Genomic DNA, 10356 nt, shown 5'->3' on the forward strand with positions numbered 1-10356 from the left:
TAACTGAGTATCTCAGAGGCTCTGGCATGCAGGAGGCATGCAAATCAGGGACAGTGGCCTACAAGGTAGTCTGGGTGGCTGCGGAAGCTGTTACAGGTGGTGATGACTGGCAGGTCAAAGATCCCCTTGCCGTCACAGCAGGACTGGGCCAGGAGCCTTCGGCCGGGTAACAATGAGGAACAGCCCCACTGTGGTGGGACAAAGGGACAGTTCCATGTTCCTGCAATCAGGCCTGTTCTACCAAGGCGTCTTCCCAGGTGCGGCTTTTGTTGCAGGTTAATTAAAAACAAACAAACAACAACAAATAAACAAACAAACCAGAAAGCTGGATCTGGGGCTGGGGAGATAGCTCTGTGGGTGAAAACACTCTCCTCTCAGGTGTAAAGACCTGAGTTCAGGTCCCTAGAGCCCACATAAAGCTGGATGCCATAGCACATGAGTGTCTGCAATCCTGGCTCCCATGGTGAGGTGGGGAGCAGAGAGAGGAAAATCCCCATAAGCTCTGTGGGCCGGCTCCATCCATGTATGCAAGAGCAAACACAGACTGTCTCATACAAGCTGGAAGGTGAGGACCAATTTGGACGTTGTCCTCTGACCTCAACATGCGTGTTGTGATGCACACACACACACAGACACACACACTGAAGTAGATGACACCTGAGGAACCACACCTGACATTGACCTCTGACCTCCACACTCAAGCTGTAGGTGGGTGCAGCAGAACTCACATGAATGTGTACCCACATGCAACACCACACACACACACACACACACACACACACACACATGCACACACACACATGCACACAGATACACACACGCACACACGCACACACACACAAAGCTGGGTCTGACGGTACCTACCTGTAACTCCAGCACCTGAGAGAGGATGGGCCCAACTTGGGGCACATGATGAGATCCCATCTCAAAAATGAGGGGAAAAAAAGAGGAAAGAAAAGAAAGATGAGCCTCCTCAGAGAGTTCCAGGGCTTTCTTTTTTAAGATAATGTGTTTATGTTGAAATGGTGTACAGTAGGATGTGTTCACCCTCCTCAGTGACGTCAGTCAACTTTTTTGTTTGTTTGTTTGTTGTTTTCTTCCTGAGGTGAAAAGAAAACTCTTAAAGTATATACCACCATGGTGGCATTCTGAAGAAGCATGCTGTATTTCATGCATTTTGGTGGTTAGACAGGGCCACACAACATTACATACACAGGGTGAAGCATCACATTCCTCAGACATCTGTTTGCGGTTCTGGGTATTTGCTTAATTCTCTGTCCATGTCCCAGCATTCCAAGCTGCCTCTTTTGTCAATGGTTGCCTGTTAGTGCCTTGTATGAGGCTGTGTGGTGTGTGTGTGTGTGTGTGTGTGTGTGTGTGTGCATGTGTGCATGTGTGCACGTGGACATGCACATGTGATGTGTATGTGTTCAGGGCCAGAGGCTGACAGGGAATGTCTCCCTCAATAGCTTTCCATTGTATATATATTTTTTGCTCGTTTATTTCACATTCCACCTTGTCTCTGATTCGCCAGGCTAGATGGCCTCTGTACTCCCTGGGAGTGCTGGGATTATAGACCAAGGCAGGATACGCCCAGCTATTTTTATATGGATTCTGGGGATTTGAACTTAGGTCCTCACAGTTGTACAACAAGTGCTTTAACCAGCAAGCCTCTCCCCAACCCTGAAATATTTTGAAATGGACTTTGTAGTGGTCACAAGATCCCTTGAATATCCCTCGAATTATACTCCTTGAAAGGTTGGATGTACAATATATAAATTGTGTTTAATAGAAAAAAAACAAAAACAAGTGGTCAGCAGGATGTGATGGCACATTTGGAATCCTAGCTACTCAGGAGGCAGATGCAGGAGTTCAGGACAGCCTGGCTATAGAGTAAAACTATGTCTTTGCAAAGATGTTTTCAGTTTTATTTGCTTGTTTGTTTGTTTTCACAGCATTTCTTTACATACCCCTGGTTGTTCTGGAACTCACTATGTAGACCAGGCTGGCCTCAGATTCACAGAGATGGGCCTGCCTCTCCCTCTCAAGTGCTGGGATTAAAGTGATTGCTTGTTTATGTCTTAAAAGCAAGACATAAACAAGCAAGACTTGCCCCGGGGCTGGGGCCACCTCTATCCAGGCCTCTGACAGCTGGCTCCTTCCTTCTGCCCTTGAGCCTGCCCTTTTTGTGTGTGTGTGTGTTTTTTTTTTTTCGAGACAGGGTTTCTCTGTGTAGCTTTGCGCCTTTCCTGGAACTCGCTCTGTAGACCAGGCTGGCCTTGAACTCACAGAGATCCGCCTGGCTCTGCCTCCCGAGTGCTGGGATTAAAGGCGTGCGCCACCACCGCCCGGTGCACCTGCCCTTTCACCCAGGTCTGTACTCTATTACTCTTTTGTCTCTCACCTGGTTACCCACCTTCCTCTGGGTGCAACTGCTTCCTTCTAGAGCTTCTCCCCATTTGTGTGGCTTGCCTAGTCTCCATTGTTCATTTCAACAGCTACCTCTTCCCTCTCTCCAGGCTAGAGCAGGGGGCACTGCTGTTCTGGGCCAAGAGCAGGCTGCTAGGCAGGTAGCCTCTGCCTGGGCTGTGGGTGCTCACACCACCTGTTCCCATTCTTGGCTGTGGCGAGATCCAGGACAGGCACCAAAACTACACAGAGAAACCTTGTCTCAAAACAAACAAACAAACAAACAAACAAACAAACAAACAAAACAACAATAACAAAACCCAGCTGCACCCGTTCTTGGCTGTACAAACTTCACAACGGACTTATCTAGAATATGGCTCAGAGACACAGGTTCCCAGACCTGATTCTACTCCTTCCTCGGTGGGTGGCCTGAATGACTACCTTTTCTTGTCCCTAGCTCATGTACTGAAGTCCTAGCCTCACTATGTGGGAATGTGACTGTGTTTGGAGATGTGAGTTGGTTCTTGAGTTCCACCTTGTTGAGACAGGGTCTCTCTTGTAGTTTCTGCTGTGTATACTCCAGGACAGAGCTGCTGGGATTGCAGAAGCATGCCACTGCATCCGGCATTCATTCATTTACCCATTCATGTATTCTTTTGTTTTGTTTTGTTTTTTTGTTTTTTGGGGCACAGATTCTCTCTGTAGCCCTGGCTGTCCTGGAACTCACCATGTAGACCAGGCTGGCCTCAAACTTACCAAGATCTGCCCACCTCTACCTCCTGAGTGCTGGGGTTAAAGGCATGTGCCACAATGCTCTGCCTTGCATTGCGTTTTGACATGGGCGCTGGGTACAGAATTCAGTGTTTTTTGCCCACTAGGCCATGTTGTTGGCCTTGTCCAGACAATCCCCGTGGAGTTACTGACAGTCTTCCCAGTGGGAAAGACAGGGATCAAAGGCCAAGGGGAGACATGATGTGTATGTATTGTATTTTCCAAGATTAACCTTGCCAATGTAACGCCTTGACAGGTAGCTTCACGCCAATGAAAGGCCTCTTGTTAATTAAAAGAGGCAAGAAAAGGTCAAATACCAGGCAGGCTGCCATGACGTGGGAGGTGCCCACTCCGGGTGTTTCCCCGGTACGCCCGCACCATGGGAACCCTTTACCTCAGGCTCCATCTGGCTCTGAGTAGCCCCGATGATAGCTCTGCAGGGAGTGATAAAGGGGGAGCAAGGCGGTGATGATAGGGATCCCTGGTCCTTAAAAATCCTTCGCAGGCCTCTGCACTCCCGTCTCCAACACTCCTAAGTTCTAATTAGAGGCCAGGCTTGCCGTGCACACGCCAAGGAGAGAGACCCACCCACCAGGTAACGGGGGAGCATCGGGGCCTTGGGTGGGGGAGGTGGAAGAGGGTGAAAACACAGACAGGATCTCATTTTGGGCCACCCTCAAGTGGGCAGGGCTCTGGAGAAAGCTCATCAAGAAAAGGAATCTGCTCTAGTGCCCTGTGCCTGTCCAGTCCCTCTGCACTGGTTGGATCTAGCCGCCACAGCAGTGCCCTCCATCTCCTCGACGTTCGGCTAAGTTCTCGTTCCTTGAAACAAATGGAAACAAGCACATTCCTCTCCAAAACACAGAGCCAAACAAAAACCACAATAACCAAGCAAACAACCCTTGTTCTGTGGCCCTCTGCTCACCCCTTCTCACCCCAACATCTGCCAACCGCGACACGGCAAATCCGCACTGACATCCTGCAGACCCGACTTTGCCAAGCCTGGTTTTGCCCCAATCAAGCTGTGCACAGTCGGGAGACTGAATCTCCTTTTCTGAGTCTCACACTCTGCCTCTGACAGAAGACATCCCTACCATGCATGACCTGCCTGGGTGTTTTCTTAGAGGAGGCATGGCAGCCCACCGATGATGATGAGCTGCCTGGGTGATGTCTGGCCCCCACCACTCATGGCAGTTATTCTCACCCACGAGTGTCTCTCCTTTCTCTCTTTGTTCTTCCTCTCTGCCTTGGCCCTGCCCCACCCCACCCCTACTGTCCAACCATCTTGGATACACACGATACTTGCTAGATGATTGGCACTTGATTGCCAGCACCAGGACGTGGAGGGTGAGGTGGGGGGTGGGGGTGGGGGGCCATGTAGACACATCTCCTGTCCGATTCGCTGTGGTTCAATTCTTCTTCCTTGGAAAGATCAGTGATAGTCTTCCCTCTGACTCCGACTGGAATCCAGCAGGGAAAACCCTGTTCTCTCCTCCATGATGCTCACTGGCAGGCAGAGGGCTTCTCAGACACTCCTGCTCCTTCTCCCACACTCGCTTGCTCGCTCGCTCGCTCTCCTACTGAATAATGAAGATGCCCTCAGATCCTAGCTAGCTCCCTCCCTCCTGGCTCCCGGCCTCTGATATATTTGATCCCAGATAGCATAATTTTTCACTTAAATGTGAATGTATTTGTGAATTGATAGAAAATAGTTCTCACTCGGGTGATATAATACAGGGCTGCCCCATCCCGGCTGCTATTTTGATTGTGACTTAAATGGATGAGGCCATCAATAATTATTTTATTGAACAGGCACATAAAAAATGATGCTGGGCTGAAGTAATTTCCCAGGCGAAGACAAGCTAATGCATTGGGGCGTAGGCTACCTTTGCAGCCCTGAGCCTGCCGCAGAGTGCTGGGGGGAGGATCCTTCTTTACCCACGGGTTCCTTCCCTAGGGGAGGACTGCCCTGCAAAGTGGCTGTGGGTGACCTGAACGCTGCTGTGAGGAGTCCCTGAAGCACTTCCTGGGCCATTTTGCTTTCTGCTCTATAACCTGGGGTCTCTGCAGGAGGAGAGGACCTCTCAGACAGGCTGAGGGCTGCATGGGTGCTCCAGCTCCTCCAGCTAGTGCCTAGTGGGGTGCGGGGAAGCTTGCAGCTAGCTCCTAACAGCCTGGTTGCAGAGCCATCTCAGAAGCCTTTGCAATCATACCCCTATGCCCCCAAGTTGTGGTTTTGGGGGGAATAACACTGTAGTACTGAGTTACTCTTGGTCCTCAGGAGTCTAGCACCCCCAAACACATCCTCTGAAGGGGGAAGCACAGAGTAAAGCTGTCCAAGGGGACACGAAAAGCACAACCCCCCAAATAAGGCCCTTGAGCAGCTGCTTGACTGTAAGTTTGTGCTCACTGTCACTTGGTAAGTGTCTGCCGACCCGACCCGAGCCTAGGTTTGAGTGTTAGGCAGGGCGGGCCGCGGCCTGTCAACCACAGTCCAGCTGTGGAGACACGCGGCTGTCTGGTTAACAGTTTCCCAAACTCTAGCCTCTTATGTCTCACCATGCTTTTAAGCTTACTGACATACCATGTTTTAGTTCCTTAAGCCAGCATGTTAATGTCGTCCTATCTGTGGCAATAAATTCAGTAAACCATTATCTGATATATTCTCTCTGTCTCTGTGGATCTGCGGATCTGTCTCTCTGTCTCTTTTTCCCTCTCTTATTTTTATTTTATTTTTTTGAGATGGAGCCTCATGAAGCATAAACTAGCCTCAAATTCCCTATGTAACCAAGGACAGCCTGAGCTTCTCATCTTCCTGCCTCCGTCTGCTAAGTGCTGGGATCACATGAGGCTCCATACGTGGTTTATGTGGTGCTGGGGCTCAAACCCAAGGCCTTGTGTATGCTAGACAAGCATTTGACTGACTGAGCTGGATCCACACTCCCTCTCCTACCCCATCTTTGTCAACATATAGCCCGAGTCTGGCTTCAGAAACCTAATCCCCTTGCCTGGGTCAGCTCAGGGCTAGGATTATAAGCATGGACCACCACCATGCTTGCCTGCCTCCCTTTACTTTCCTAATGCTCATCCAAAATAAAAGCCTGACTGAAATAAAACATCTGCACCCAGATAAGAGGCATCTGGAAAGCACGGTGGGGGGGGGAGGGGGCACCCAAAGAGGCTTATCTCCAGGGGGAGGCAGAGGGGAGCTAGGAGGGGATGGATCATCTCATCTTGACCGTCACCCATTCCCCTGCTAGCCTGGACTACATCAGCAGAGTAGGGTCACAAAGGTCTGCAGGAGTCTGTTTATTCCAGGGCAGGGGGGTCTGGACATCCTCTGCACACAGCCTCCTTTTTCCTTGGGGCTTCAGCTGGCTTTCCCTAAACTACTACTACCTAAAGCCACCCACTACCACCCCATACAGAAGGCACCCATGTCCTTCTTCAGGTCAGAAGAAGCCAAGCATACAGGCTTTCCTTCATGTTTGGAGCTTAGATGGCTCATCTTTATAGGGAAATGGCCGGAGGATCATGACCTGGAAAGCAGAAACTCCGAGGGTCGCAGATCCCAGGAAAGCCCATGCCCTGGACTCTGAGTCCCCACCCCCCTCTAAGTGTTAATTTCCAATGGAGAGCTGAGCAGGCTTCCTTGGACTTTCCCTGTGTCTGCCCTCCTTTACCCTGTCCTCTACTCATGAAGAACCCTCATCCTCAGAGGCCACCCCTGGGGAAGCAGGGTAGTCCATTCTTGGACTCCAAGGCTGAGCTTAAGAGCCGCCCTGGCCAAGAGACTGTCCATCTGCATGAGGGTGGCCAGACTCGCATGCCCTCCACAGTGTCCCCAGAGACCAAGTGTACTGGTTATTCTTATGTCAATTTGACACAAGGTGGAGTCAGAGAGGAGGAAGCCTCCACTGAGAAAATACCCCCATTAGATCTGGCTGTGGGCAAGCCTGTAGTAGGGCATTTTCTTAATTAGTGATTGATGGAGGAGGGCCCAGCCCATGGTGGGTGGTGCCATCCCTGGGCTGGTGGTCCTGGGTTCTATAAGAAAGCAGGCTGAGCAATCCCTAAGAAGCAAGCCAGTAAGCAGTACCCTCCATGGCCTCTGCATCAGCTCCTGCCTCCAGGTTCCTGCCCTGCTTGAGTTCCTGTCTTGACTTCCTTTGATGATGAGCTATGATGTGGAAGCATTTCCTCCCCAAGGTGCTTTGGTCATGGTGTTTCACCACAGCAGCAGACTCGAACTAAGAGACCAAGGGATCTGCCTGAAGCCATTTGGTCTTTCCTGGATATGAATCAGACTCCAGGACCTGTGGGGTTAGGTGGGCAAGACAGAATGAGGGGGGCCAAGTCTGCACCCGCAGAAAGGCAGGATCCCTTCTAAAGGGGTGGCCTGGATGAAAGGGGGAGAATTGACTGATCTACAGATCTCACTGCTCGGGGTCAGACTCAGCCAGCTGTGGCCCTGGCCTGGACAGACCATGCAGACATTTCATAGGCTGCTTCCTTGTCAGCTGCTACGTAGATCTCTGTCCCTGGGCATCTGACATCTTCTCTCTTCTCAAGCACCAACCCTTGCCAGTGGAGGACGTAGCCTTCCGCCTGTGTTGTCTGAATGTGTTCACTGGTTCTAGCGGTGATCTCCAGAAACCTGAGGTTTGGTGTGGGCTTTGCAGCTCGGGCGCTCACGCTTGACCTCCATCTGAACTGATTGACAGAACACACAGCTAGGCCTCTGCAGAGTCTTAGAACAGCAAGCGGAGGGGCAGGGGGAGAATTCGAACTTGGAACCCACTCCCCGGCAGTGCTGGCACTTGCTGAGGACCACACCTGGAGCACTGCTGCGGTGAAGGAGGAGGACTGTGGGCTGACTGGAGGATGGCTCAGTCCATAAAGAGCTCACCTTGCAAGCACCTTGGGCTCAGAGCCCATGTCTAAATCTAAGCACAGTGGCTTGGTGGCTCATGCTTGCAGTCCTGGCGCTGGGAAGCAGAGGTGGGAGAATTCCCTAGGGCTCCCGGGCCAGCCAGCCTCACCTGATGGGTGAGCTCCAGACCAAGGAGAGACCTTGTCACGAAACAGAAGGTGGGTGGCTCCTAAGGAAGGATACTCGATGTCCTGTGGCCTCCACATGTTCAGATACGGGCAGGCATGTGTGTGCATGTGGAAGCAGGCTTTGATTCCTCACCAGAGACCTCAGGCAGACGGGGAAGGTGATCCCTGCAGGCACGCTCACACGTGCACACCCCCTTGTGCACAGGACTGGGACGCCTGTGCCCTGGTGTGATGAATAGCATTCATTTAGGCGGTGTGGAAAGCACAGCTCTACAGATCTAACGGGGGGGTTTTTATTAACTGTTTTGCTGTCACACTTTCAAAATCAATCACACCCTGCTGCCCTCTGGAGACTCACTGGGCTTTCAGGCCTGGCGTCCTGGTCTAAATGTGGCCCAGGCTTGGCCGGGCCAGCGAGGCTGGGGGTCTGGTGTGGGGGCAGTGGAAGCGCAAGGGGTGACTGGGTTCTTTCTTGCCCCCTCATGAACAGCCTGCTCTGTGTTCTCCTCCGCCCCACGCCTACCCCTAAGCCTCAGACTCTCAACTGCACACTCCACGCCAGAGCTCACTCCGTGTCTCTTGATTCTTGAGCCAGGCCTCAGTGTGAATGTCTCTTGGGACTCGCTTACCAACCAATAAAGCAGGTGGGGCCGGGGAAAGACCCTCAGCAGGCTGGTGTGAAGCGGAAGGGCGTTTATAATTTCCAAAACCTTTAAGGGGAAAACAAGCCATCCAAAGCTTTCAAGCTGACGCAGGTCAATATTTCAGTTGGTCAGGCTCCCGGTCGGACACAGGCAGGCCCAGGTGTGGGGAGCTGGCTCCAGAGTCCAGGGAAACAGGGGGGTCTCTGTGTTGAGTGGACCACCCCGTGGAGCCCTGTCCTGGGTAACAGCAGGCTGTGGGTCCTCAAACTGCCCTGGCATGGTTGCAGGAGACAGTCTGGCTGTTGGCCTCCCAGATCCCACAGGAGTGGGCCTGGAATCCCTGGCTCTTCAGAGAACATAGCTCTGTGGCTTTTTGGAGGGCTCCCCCGGGTGACGCTGCCTTGAAGGGAGCCCTCAGCAGAGGTTTAGAGAAAGGATCTTGCCAGAGAAAAGTGAGTGAATAAGAAAATCAGCATGAAAACCCAGGGCTTCTGAGGCTTCCTGTCCTTCTGTGGGTCTAACTCAGGTGTCTGCTGCTTTGGGTCTCTGAAAGTGTCATGGAAAGAGCCCTCCTGGTTTGGAAGCCACATCTACTGCAGCCCCAGAACTTGGATTCATCCTTGTTCTCACGCAGTCTCTGTGCTAGCCAATTTATGTCAATTTGACACAAGCTTGAGTCAGCGGAGAGGCGGGAACCTCAACTGAGGAAATGCCTCTCTAAGATCTGGCTGTAGGTGAACATTTAAGGCATTTTCTTAATGATAGAAATGTTTGCCCAATGTTCTGTTATGGGTGTGGCCACCTCCCCCCAGGCTGGTGGTCCTGGGTTCTATAAGAAAGCTGAGCAAGTCACAGGGATCAAGCCAGTAAGCAGCACCCCTCCACGGCCTCTGCATCAGCTCCTGCCTCCAGGTTCGTGCCCTGTTGGAGTTCCTGTCTTCCTTCAGTGATGAACAGTGATATCAGAGTGTAAGCTGAATAAACTCTTTGCTCCCTAGGTTATTTTTGGTCATGGTGTTTCATCACAGCAATAGTAACACTAAGATGGTCTCCCCCTCCCTGATCCTCCTACACCCCAGCCTCACACTCAGACCCCAACCCCCGAGGACTGGACAGCTCACCTTCTGCTCAGACATAAACACGTGTCACTACAGGCTGAGGATTTCTGCCTGTTTTCGGATTCGCCCCATAGTTCTGGTGGAAGTGGAGCTACGGTGAGGTCTTCCTAATGTAGGGCTCACTCTCAACTGCCATCAGAATCAATCTCCCCTCCCTCCCCCATTCCCTTTCCCCCCCCCCTTCACTCTTTGAACTCCATCCACATTTGCCTCTGTCTACCTACCTGGCCATAGGGAAGCCCTTGACCAAAAGTAGAAAGGGCCCAATCTTCTTTTTTAATGATTCCTTTTATGTTTGAGATTATAATATAATTACATCATTTCCCTCTGCCCTCTCCTCCCTTCTCATATAC

The 10356-nt window shown here is 51.5% G+C and overlaps 1 long non-coding RNA gene across 1 annotated transcript in view; it reads right to left on the reverse strand.

Annotated features, from left to right (window-relative positions):
* Positions 1–10128, reverse strand: part of LOC143274136 (uncharacterized) — a 28548-nt gene extending 18420 nt beyond the window's left edge. Inside the window, exon 1 of the long non-coding RNA XR_013052567.1 lies at positions 10007–10128. This is a non-coding gene — a long non-coding RNA (uncharacterized LOC143274136). The remainder of the gene's footprint in view (positions 1–10006) is intronic.
* Between the last annotated feature and the right edge of the window lie 228 nt (positions 10129–10356).

Source organism: Peromyscus maniculatus, chromosome 7, assembly GCF_049852395.1.
Source record: "Peromyscus maniculatus bairdii isolate BWxNUB_F1_BW_parent chromosome 7, HU_Pman_BW_mat_3.1, whole genome shotgun sequence".
In the NCBI taxonomy this organism is placed as follows: Eukaryota; Metazoa; Chordata; class Mammalia; order Rodentia; family Cricetidae; genus Peromyscus; species Peromyscus maniculatus.